Raw genomic sequence first — 12,163 nt, 5'->3', positions numbered from 1 at the left:
AATTCATCATTTTGAGGATTGATCTTTAAACTGGTCCGAGATGATGAATTGTCGTTGAATAGGTCAGCCATCTGATTTGATCTAATCGATGCTGGCAATAATAATATATTATATGATGAGTAAGAAATTAAATGCTGATCCACAGGAACAGTTTTTTTTTTTTAACTAGGTTAACCATTGGTGAAAGAGGGTAATTAAGCTATTCTATTTACTTTCAAAAGCTATATACAGGCTGGTGTATCCTTCTTATCATTCCATATGGTTTTACTCTAAGCTTTAAAATTTACTCTCTTTTTTCTTTCAAAAATGGAAATTTTTGATCTATTTCGTTGGTCTTTAATTTAGAAGAACAAAATTTGCTTTCCTATTTTTTCGCAGGATCAAGGATCACCTAGTTGTCATTAAAATACTGGATGAAGATTTTCCTAGAGAGTTTAATACTACTAAAAGATGCTTACAAAGAGTCTTCTGGTGATAAATTGGCTAAGAATAAATGTTTTGTAGAAGCAAGATATAGTTAATGCGAAAATATAAGACTTTACTCTCTCATCTAATCATAAATGGTATATATATATAATAAATTTAATTATCAACTTTTATAATAATAATTTAAAAAATGATATATACACTTAATACGATTTTTTTATTACGACATACTTTTATCTACATCAAATTGACATCATATTTTTTTATCCACGCTAGTGTTTACAAAAACGTTAGTGCAACGTCTACCTTGAGACTTGATAGGAAGACTTTGAGATTCCAGCATCTCTCTTAAATATTTGGGCTAATTATTACTAAACTTTTTCAAAATTTAGTTTTTAATTTTTAAATTTTTTTTCTATTCATCAAGATCTTTCAATTTTTTTATCAAGATTTTTAGTTCTTACATTTTTATTTGACGGGTCAATGTCTCTCGACTTTTTTTCATTAAGATTTTTAATTTCTAAACTTTTAAAAAATCGATTTATAATTATTAAAAACTCATTAAATTAATAAAAATAATAGATTTAATTTTTTATTCAAGAACTAAAAATTAAAATTTCTAAAAGTTAAAAAACTTTGACTAGTCAAAAAAGAATTTAGTGATTAAAATCAAATTTAAAAAAATTTAAAAACTAAAGCCTTAGCTAATTCTAAATATTTTTGTGAACACGTTAGTGATTTTGTCTCCTTATTTTTGTCCTACTACAACATCAACTGAATTTCTGATCTTCCTAATGTGTAAATGTGATAAAACAATGTTTATTGTAATTGTAAGTAGTGTTAGTTGTACCAATAAAAGTTACAGTGAATTTAACTCTTTTAGATCGACAAGACATAAGGTAAATCTATATTTATAATTATTAAAAATTCATGTGTTTAAATTTTTATTTTTGGTGTTATTATATTTATATTTTGATTTTAGGTCTAACTATTTCTTTAAATGATTTTTGTGAGATTAAATAAACATTTAAATCAATATCACATTTTTATTATAAAAACATTAGGGATGACTGTTATCACTTTATTGTGATCATGTTGATTATCACGATCGTAATCAATGTACCACAATAGTAATCAAGTTATGTAAAGTTCTTAAATCTTCATAAATTTGTACAATTTTCTACTCTTTCACTCAATTGAGTAGTTATACTTCTCGAATACAAAACTAATGTTCAAATGTGAATTGTATCAAAAAAATGCATATAAAATAATACAAAAGTTTGTACAAAATATCACTCAGAAAGTGATTTATCAATAACTGATAACTGTCCCATTTTAGAAAACATTGTTTTGTTGTTTTATGAGAGTTAAAATATGTTTGTGATCAAAAATAATTTTGAAGTTTTCAAACATCAAGGATTAAAAGGAAAAAAAGAGAGTGAATAAACAAAAAACTAGGCAAGTTAATTGAATATTTTAGAATTCAATAAAATTTTCAAATTTTCTGAGTAAAAAAAAAATCCTACTTTTTTGTCGTGCTATTTATTTATTTAGCATTGGTCCTTTATTAATAAAAAATTTAATTTAGTACTTTAATTTTCAAAACGGTGCAATTTGACCCCTTAATAAACTTCTTGTTCTCACTGTTTTTTCATTTTTTTTTTCAATTTTAATAAACAATTTAATTTGTTCCTTTATTTGATTCAATCCCATCCCACAATTAATAAACAACGTCAAGTGAATTTGGAGCAAAGAGACCAAATTGAATCGATTTGAAATTAAGCAATCAAATTAACGATTTTATTATTAGGAGGATAAAATTAAATAAAATAAATAATGAATGAGACAAAAAGATAAAATTAAGCCTTGAAAAATTTATCTTACTCCATATAAGTGATATATAAATTGATTTTAATAACATATATTCAACCATTATTTTTTTTTTTGAAAAATATGGGATCAAACCTGAACATAAAAGTTTGGGTACCAAAATTGCTGAAGCACTATGCTAAGAGGATCTAACATGTCTTGTTATCGTACGAGGTCACCCCAAGCTTAACATGTACAACCCAAATTTTCACTCCAATTCAAGTTCTAGAAGCATATTGGAAACTGAATTTATTATTTACTATTGTAATTGAAGGTGAATATATCTTAATTCAAAAACTCTTCCGCAATTGAAAATTCTAAATCTTTAGAATTTCTCAATTAGGGTAATCATTAGGTTCAAGAATATCTAAGGGGGTGTTTGGTTTGACTGTTTTCTGTTTTCATTTTCACTGAAAACAGAAAATGGTGATGAAAATGTGTTTGGTTGAATTTTTTAAAACGTTTCCAGTGAAAATAAAAACAGAAAAAAAACCAGAAAATGAAAACAATAAAATTTCGTTTTCAGTTATAAACAGGAACCTCATTTTGGGTAAAATAAAAATGTGATGACAATAAATGTAATTTTAAGTAAATCTAAAAATAAAAAAAGACAAGAAGTCAATATATCATAAATTTTCAGTGTTTTAATTTCCTAAAAACAGAAAACAAGAAGTCAAACAAAACATATTTTCAGAATTCTAATCTTTTGGAAATGAAAATAATTTTCAGAAAATGAAAACAGAAAATGAAAATACAAATCAAACACACCCTAAATTAGCGTAATTGTTGATATTTATTACTATAGAATATCCAATCTTGTTGCATTATACCTTAAATTCAATCTTTATTTCAATTTCACAGTTGTAGATAAGAATATGCGATCAAGGTACTATAAGTAACCAAATGCCAATTTATAAAGGCATTAAATTAAAACAAAGACAAACAATCAATTTAAAAGAAATGAACTTGAATTATAGATAAGAATTCAAATTACATCAAGTTAACAAAAATTTGAGTACACATTTTAGAAAAAAAGGGAAACAAGAGAAAGAGAAGAAGGAAGCTTAAAAAATCAATTTGATGCCTCAAATCCACTCATGCATCCACCATTTCACAAGCTGGAAAAGAAAGAACTTGAGGGAATCTTGAGTTTTCCCGTTGTCAAAAATTGTCTGCCTTTGTAGGAACACTATTTTTAGCTTCTTCATATTGTGTTGGTGTTAATAACGCTAAAATGGACGTAATAATTAACACTCAAAAACCACATGATTGGAACGTCGGAAACATTGAATTTGGAACACCTCTTACAATCTTCCCTCAGTGCTTTCCTAAATTCATGATTGTACAAAGTGGGTCAAACTTCAAAGCATCAAAATTAGAAACATTTAACACAATCTAATTTATGAAAAAAATCCACATTATTGGACTTTAATCATAATGAAACTTTAAAAACCCACAACATTTACACGAAGTATATGCTTACGACCCTATAAAAACACCAAGTTAATTTCTTCTTAAAATGATACAATGAAAATTTTCAAGTATTTATCAACATGGAAATAAAAAACTCAATCCAGTTGAGGTCAACATCTACCAATTCTGAGCACAATAATAGAAAGGATTATAATGGTGAGAATCTTATAATGAAGAAACGTTAACTTTGGTTGGTGTAGGCCTATACTTGTTAGACAATTCTATCCCTAACTTGTACGTGAGATGTTGTAGAGAAAGAAAAATGAAGCAAATACTAGAAGAGAGAATGAGGCAAAAGTAATTCTTTTAGGAATTAGATAATGGTTGCATTTTTTATTGAAGAAAAGAAAAAGGCCACGAATGTCATTCTACAAAGTTATAGATGTGAAAAAGAGGCACCTTCAATTTTCAAATTTGGACGCATCTTAGTGATGACTTCTGCCGAATATATGCGAAGGTTCTTCAGCACCCCTGCTCCAAATACGTACATGGGGCAAATCTTGGATGATCCAGTGGTCTTCTCCTCCATCAGGAGCAATGCGCTGCACCAATTCAGTTGGCATGTAGTTGATATAGAGATCTTTAAGCTTCTCCAAGTGTTGAATTCCCGAGGGAACTGTTTTGAGTTGGGAGAGGTCTTGTAAAACAATTTCTTCCACAGAACACAGTGCTCCTCTGTCGATAAGGATGCACTTCAATTGATCCAAATATCTGAGTTGCAGTCGCTTTAGTTTCTGAAACCCTCCACCTTGAAAATTCAAAGTTTCACCTTCATAAGCATTGTAACTTAAATCCAGGAACAACAACCTTGGCATATTTTTTAGTGAATTGAATGCATCATTAGTCAACTTGGAGCCCACCAAAGACAGTTGCACAAGATTTGGGAACTGTAAAATCCAATTTGGCAACCTTGTTAACGTCCCCCATAGGACAAGCTGCCTAAGTGTAGACATAGGTGACGTAATGTACAAGTCAATTACTTCACTCCAATCAGCTGTATAAATATGTAGTTTCTCCAAGAGTGGCATCTCATTTATTACGGAACACAAAGTCTTTTCGTGTTTTCCCCTAAATTTTACCACCAACAGTTCCCTTAACTGCTTTAGCTTTCCTACCTCTCCAATGACCACTCCATCATCATCTATAATCACTGGAGGTATCTCTTGTAGGGATGTCATGCCTCCAATATCCTTCCATTGAATTAAACCCGTATAATAAGACAGAAGCTGACGTAGCTTAGTAAGCTTACGAATCTCCTCTGGCATCTTAGACACCCTTGTGTCTCTTATATCCAAGGTCTCCAAATTCTGGAGCTTGCCAATGGATTTTGGTAGACTTGTTATCCATGTATACCGGAAGCTTAAATACTTCAAGTAGCATAAATTCCCCAAATTTTCAGGAACATAACGTAAACCAGAACCTTCAAAATCAAGTACCTTCAGTACCATGTAATTTGTAGGGAATTTGTTTACCAAGTCTTGAGATAATTTTTCATACTTTCCTGTCATGATAAGAATTGACCGAATGGGTGAGCTTCCTATACTTCCACTAAAATCATCGGTTGCAATTGTCAGGCGTCGAACAATCTTACTTGATACAGATTGATCAGGCCCGTCAATATACTGACAAAATCCTGTATCCTTGACTTTTCTAAGGATCATGTCGTGTATTAAGTCATGAACATGACACCTTTTAACTTTGCCATCAATTCTAAATGAGGATACTTGCACCAAACTTCTACGGACCAACCCTGATAAATATTGTTGCCCAACTTCTTCCAATGTTTTTCCGGTTTCATGTTTGACAAACCCTTCAGCTATCCACTGTCTAATCAATCTATCAGATGTAACTTCATAGTCCTCCGGATACATTCCGAAATACAATAAACATGATCTGAGATTGATCGGCAAATCATCATAACTTAAACCTAAAATTTTTGTTATACTATTTAACTCAGAATTCCTCTCCAAGTCTAAACTTAGATCTCGACTAAACTGTCCCCATTCAGGTGCACTTTCATCTTTTTGAGACAAAAGACCACCAATGGCCACTATTGCTAGAGGTAAACCTTTACACTTTCTAACAATTTCAAGAGATATATCTTTAAGTTCTTCTGGACAATCTCCATCGGAACTATACTGAAATGCCTTCTTACAGAACAATTTCAAAGATTCTTCTTCAGTTAAAGGTTTTTCTAGCTTATGCACCTCAACAAATGATGATTTCCTACAATATTCTGCAACCTTCTCATCCCTGGTTGTGATTAATATCCTACTTCCATTTTTATTATCAATTACAGCAGATTCAATGTGATCCCAAAATTTTCCATTCCATACGTCATCAAACAAGACAACATACCTCTTGTTGTGCAAGCGGTTTCTGACTTCTTCTGTCAACGACTCGATGGTAGAAACATCCTTGGGAGGGTCCTCCTTTTTTTCTTTGCAAAGCTCATTCAACATATGCCTCAGCAATCCTTCAGCAGAGAAGGATTGAGAAACTGTGATCAACGCATGGCACTCGAAATTGTTACGCACCTGGTCATAAACTTGCTTGGCAAGAGTGGTTTTTCTCTTCCCTTTGTCAACCAATTTATGACAGTGCGTTTTTCTCTTCCCTTTGTCAACCAATTTTTCAATATACCTCTAGGGCCATCAAGCCCCACAACCTCATCTTCCATCTTGATTTCCTCTAGAACTGGTTGGTCTTTGCTCTAATGGAAAATGGCTTTGGAAAGCATCTCTTTCAGCACGAACAAGGGATTTTACATCCTGAATCTTATATGCACTTTGAAGGAGAAGGATTTGAGTTTTGATGAAGGCAACAGCCTCACATAGTAAAGCTGCACATCGAGGATCATCAGGTTGCTTATCCTCACAGGAGATGTTATAGTCATCAATGACATCTTCCATGCAAAAAGCTACTTCTCTCAGCCGCATCACCCTTTCTTTTATTCTATGACGCCTTCCATCATCTTGTTCAGCTTCAGCCACTTTATCAGCATCATTGATGAAATCTTGAAAGCTTTCAAGTTCATCTGTAATGTCTCTAACTTCCTTTGGGAGATCTCTCAGCATTTTGACAGCTTCCAATATTTTTGGAAGCGCATGCTGACCAGCCAAGGACACTGCAGTTTCAGCCATTTTAGTCTAGCTAGCTAGCTCTGTTTTTTTGGTTTGTTGTGAGTGCAAAACTTGATGCTCTTCAACATTATATATAGCCATGTCCGTAGTAAGAGGAGGACAATTGATTAATATTTAATATTCTTTGATTCAGCAAGTTGGATGTATTGTTAATTTATAAAGTAGTTATTTATTCCAATGTATTGAAATATGCCATTATGGTTGAACCAACTAATACGAACAGCGCTAGTTGAAGTATCATCCACTTGTCTTAAAAACACATGCTAGATATGACCAGCGCTAGATTCAGACAAAGCTGAACGTGTATGCCAGCACTGAATTTGCCATTGTTAATGTTAATTATTTGTCACCGTATCCATACCATATCACGCTACCCAATTTTTAAATAAATACGAAATATTATACATTGAGTTTTATAAAATAGAATAAATATCATTTTAAAAGTCTTATAAATAAAAATGGAGATAAAATAATTAATTTCAACTAATAGAAAATAGTGTATAAAAAAAGAATATGTTAAAGTCTTAAAAGAGCATATATTTATTTTATTAAAAGGAATTCTATTTTAATTTATATGAAATTAATAAATAAAACATCTTTTTATTTTCTAAGGACATATATTTATTTTATTTACCTTACAAACATTATTTTAATTAATAAAATTATTTCTCCTGATTTATTTAATCACAAAAACCTCATTGTTTTTCTAAAATTCTATTTATTTTTAAATAAAATCCATTTCAATATATATAATTTCATTTATCATAGCTTAAGAAGATGAACACAAACTTAACATTTAAAACTTATGATTTCATGAAACTACTCAAATTATATACTACTTGTTTGACTCTATATAGTAGGTTATTTCTTTCTCTTTTTGTGGATTGGTATTGATTATTTGATATTAGGGTCACACGATAAGTTTTTCTTTTTATCGACGAAATAATATATATATATATATATATATAATAATAATAATAATTAGAAGCACAAGCAGTGCAAATACAAGTGGCTGCATTGGCCCGTACATGGAATGCAAAGAACTACTAGCCTACCCCTAAGGCTCAAAAGAAAGCATTACCCAACAAATGACTGCGCCTTACATCTTAATCTACATAAGAATAAATACACAAAGGAAGATGCAAGACTAACCATCAAACACAACATACTCACCCCCTCATCTACGTAATTATGTCATTATCGGCGAGAGACACCCACTGTCAAGAATCGCACCATGCATATATCATACCTGTACGTCCCTTAAAATTTAAGAATGCATGGACTTAATTATATTATGTTGGTTGACCATTCCTCAGGGCCGGGCCCAACATATTAGTAAGCCTAAACCAAACTTATTTGAGATAATGAATATTTATTAAGATATTTTTGTGGACATAAGCAAGAAGTACTGAAAATGTTAAATTTGTGTTGTTCTACTATTTCTATTTTATGGAGTTGCAGTTAGTGTTTTTTATCCTTTGATGTGTTCTTCCCATATTTCTTTTTTATGGTGGTGTTGTTAGTGTGTTCTGTCTTTGATGTTCATTGTAGTTAAAAGGGTTTGTTTCCCTAACAATCGCATTCAGCTACTACAATTTATTATAGCCTGAAACTAATAGCTTCAATACCAATAGGAACACTGATAACTCTGGAATTCGAGGTCCAGAATCCTCCTTAAGAAGAGAAGATAAGAAGGTAAGGAAATGCTTGAATATTCTCATTGCCTCGTAATTATTATTACATGGTATTATATAGATGGTTTCCTAACAGAATAGTGCTGAGCTGGCTAAGTAGGAATCATTCTAGAATATAGAATAACAGAATTGGTTATGTATTTCTCTTAACAATTTCCTATTAAGTATGAGGCTGAGTGTGTGAGGCTGCTATGTAATTCTTTCTAAACGTAGTCCTTTAAGTAGCTGGGTTTAGTAATCCTTCTTTTGGGCTTTTCTTCTCCCTGCACCCCCTCATTCTTCTTTTGAGCTGAACTCTTATCTTCTTCTTCCTCGGTACCTTCTTCTTCATACCCTGTACCTGTATCAAACACAATGAAAACGAGTAGTTTATGGAGCCAAAATAATCATTGATTATTACCTCAAGAAAAGCTTACAGTTGATACATTTCGGTTGGTTTCACCCTCAAACCAATCACACCTAAAACATTGTTGAAAATAGTAGGCTTTTTTGGTTTGTACTGTATAATGCATGAGTAGATAACATGTAATTGGATGTGTGCTTTCACGCTCATAGTTGGTTATGTTTTGTGGTCAAAAGTTAATGCAGTAATTCATTTAAAGAGCATGTAATCATCATTTGAAATGAATATTGAGCTTCAATGGAATAAAATTAATCATTTAAAGCAAGAGTGAACAAGAGTGGACAGTTGTAGTTGATGGTAATGCACCAGGACTAGCTCATGCACTTGCACTTTCCCTTTCATTTAACACTATGATTCAATTCGATTGATATAAGCCAGTGATTCATATAAGCCAACGTTTTCACTTTGTGGATGCCTCTTAGCAGATTTGCGTCGTCATTTAGGATCTGCAAATCATGGTTAGGACTAAAATGGTGATATCTTGTGTATCTGCTTGGTTTACTCTATATACTTTGCGAGATTTTTTTTTAAAATAAAAAAGGAAGAAAAAATATCCCATTTCGTTGGTTTCTATACAGAACTTTGTTTTCATACTTCAAAGAATTTGATTATCGTTAATAACAATGAGGATTGCATAACTGACATAGTCAGAGAAGGACCTTGTGTTCCTAAATATTTACTTAGCTAATTAATAATTGTGAATAGCAGTGTTGATTAGTTTATTGTTGAAAGAGGTAATGTTGTTAGTGTGGAATAAATTCAAGTCAAGAGCAGGGTAACCACATCGTCAAAACTCAAAAGTGATGGCATCGGATGTAACAGTTAATTCGGTTAGTGATGTGAACAATGCTCCCAATCATACAAAATCTGTAGGTCCTTCCTCTACTCCGTCGCTCACGGCTTCCCTTCTTCTCCCTGCCGCCACTAGCACTGCTTGTGGCGCCCTCACCGGCTCCCTTTTCGGCTATGGTCCTCTCTCTGACTTGGACTTGCATGTGCTTTATGTTTACTTTTTGTGATGTTACCATTTATTTTTTCTGTTTTTCTTCGTCATTCTCTTGTTTCTGGTATTTTAAATTTCTTAGAAGCAGTACCTTAGGTACTTTTAATGTTGTTTTTCAATCATAATTGGAGTTTCACTTGTAATTCACATAATAAAGATTTGTATTAAAGATTTAGAAAGTAAATCTCCATTTCTGACAGGAGAATAACTCTAAAGGCACTTAATTAATTGCAACTAAATCTAAGATTTATTCTTAATCAAATAGGCTACACGGAATTTGCAATTTGAAATTGTTTTTTCTTTCTTGAATTTATAGCATCCTCTGAGAAATTTGTAATTTGGGAGTATATGCCGTTTTGTTTATATCCTGTACACAACTTAAAGAGGAATCTATTGGTAGATAATTTCACCTTCAAATCTTTTCTGTTATTAGTTATTTATTACCTTTGAGTGAAGATGGAGAGGAGTGAGTGTGTAACATCACTTAAAATTTTGAATCTATATAATATTTTCCTAACAAGTAACTAGAGAAATGGATTTTGAACTAAATTTTCTGCTTTATTCAATCATAGGTAATATTTGTGTATCTATGCTATCTTCGAAATGCTGGCAGAGGATTATGATCAAGAAATTCAAATTCTTAGAGTTTGATAGTTGGTCGATATTTCTGTTCGTGCTCAAGGATGCTTTCAATGGGTCTGTTTTCAGGTGCTGGATTGATTAAGAAGAAAGGCTTTAAAGGATCCTTTATAGAAGCAGGATCTAATGCTAAGGTATACCAGAGATCAATGTTGTTTATTTTCTGCCCGGCTTTTTACTTTGCAAACTTAATACCTATTTGAACATGTCCATTCATTAATAATCTTCATTTTTTGTCTTCGTTTTCATTAGACATTTGCAATTTTATCCGGAGTTGATAGTTTGGTTGTCTGCATATTGGGAAGACTTCGAGGAAAGGATGATGGTATAAAATATTTAATTTCAATGATGTGTTTGACAAAACTTAACATATAAGTTAGTTGGAAGCTAAAAAGTTAGTTGGAAACTATTAATGAAAAGAAAGAAGGAATTATGATAAGGTAGTGTTCAGATGCTACATGAAAAGTGTTACAAAAACACTCATAAAAATATGTTCCTTTGGCAAAGAGGTTTAATTTGGCAAACAAACTTCTAATTCAGCCAAATATGTTAGAAGCCAACTTAAAAAAGCCTCGCCAATATAATGTTCTCTCACTGATAATGTGATTCCTTTCACATCTGCAGCCATTAATGCTGGGGTAGCTGGATGCTGCGCTGGTCTTGCTACAAGTTTTCCTGGTATATCCCTTCTTTTAATAATTGATGAACTATCATCCTTTACTTGAAATTTTTAGTAACTTGTTGGTCTCTGCACCAATTGAAATTAAGGATAAAGGTCACCGTAATCTTACCTATTTTGACCAAACCTTTTTTCTCAAAGGTATGAATTTTAATTTGTCTTTCATTGTTGAAATCTATGAATAAACATGATCCTTCATGCCAAACACTTGAGACAATTTTGTCTCCAATTGGTGGCTGGGGAAAGGTTGAGGTTTATTACTATGTTGAATGGTCTAACAAAACAAAACAAAAAGCTGCTTTAGTGACTCAGGCATTTCAATCAATTCTTTTGTATAAGTCTATCTCTATATGTATGTAATTTATTCACCAAAAAGAAAAATATGTATTTAATTTTCTTCTCTTGTACGTTTTTATTGTTATTATGACTCATCCTTTAGGATTCTCCAGGTACACCCCAATCACTTCTACAGAGCTGCATTGCTTATGGGGCACTTTCTTTTATCATTGAAGGGTTAACCAAGCAACGATCTGCACTTGCATATCCCATGTCCAAGAAAACAAGTGTACGCAACCAGGGTATAATTCCTACATCTCATTGAGAAGGGTATATTGCTTTTTATGCATCATTAATATAAGGTTAAGGTGTATAGCATATGCACCTTTCTTTTGCCTTCTTTGTAGCTTTCTTGTAGTCTTTATGGAAACTTTTAGAAATAATATAAGGGTGAGACACATTGTAACATGGAATGTGCTAAATCATAGCATGTTGATTACACAATGTTCTTTATGTGATTTTTTGTATGGGCAAATGTTAGTTTCGTTAAAAATATCA

General features: G+C 31.9%; 1 non-coding gene and 1 pseudogene across 2 annotated transcripts; one reads left to right on the top strand and one right to left on the bottom strand.

The window, feature by feature from the left end:
- Positions 1–3,245: 3,245 nt before the first annotated feature.
- On the bottom strand, positions 3,246–7,009 carry LOC100819428 (disease resistance protein RPM1-like; annotated as a pseudogene). Its single transcript, XR_001386183.3, has 2 exons — positions 4,168–7,009; positions 3,246–3,623 (listed from the first exon to the last, which is right to left on the bottom strand). The product of XR_001386183.3 is annotated as a disease resistance protein RPM1-like (transcript).
- A 3,591-nt stretch (positions 7,010–10,600) lies between these two features.
- On the top strand, positions 10,601–12,104 carry LOC100812694 (uncharacterized). Its single transcript, XR_005889794.1, has 3 exons — positions 10,601–10,784; positions 10,903–11,328; positions 11,779–12,104. It is a non-coding gene; the product is annotated as an uncharacterized protein (transcript).
- The last annotated feature ends 59 nt before the right edge of the window (positions 12,105–12,163 follow it).

The sequence above is a fragment of the Glycine max genome, chromosome 18 (genome assembly GCF_000004515.6).
Source record: "Glycine max cultivar Williams 82 chromosome 18, Glycine_max_v4.0, whole genome shotgun sequence".
Taxonomy (NCBI): Eukaryota; Viridiplantae; Streptophyta; class Magnoliopsida; order Fabales; family Fabaceae; genus Glycine; species Glycine max.
This window is presented reverse-complemented; position numbering and strand designations above follow the sequence as displayed.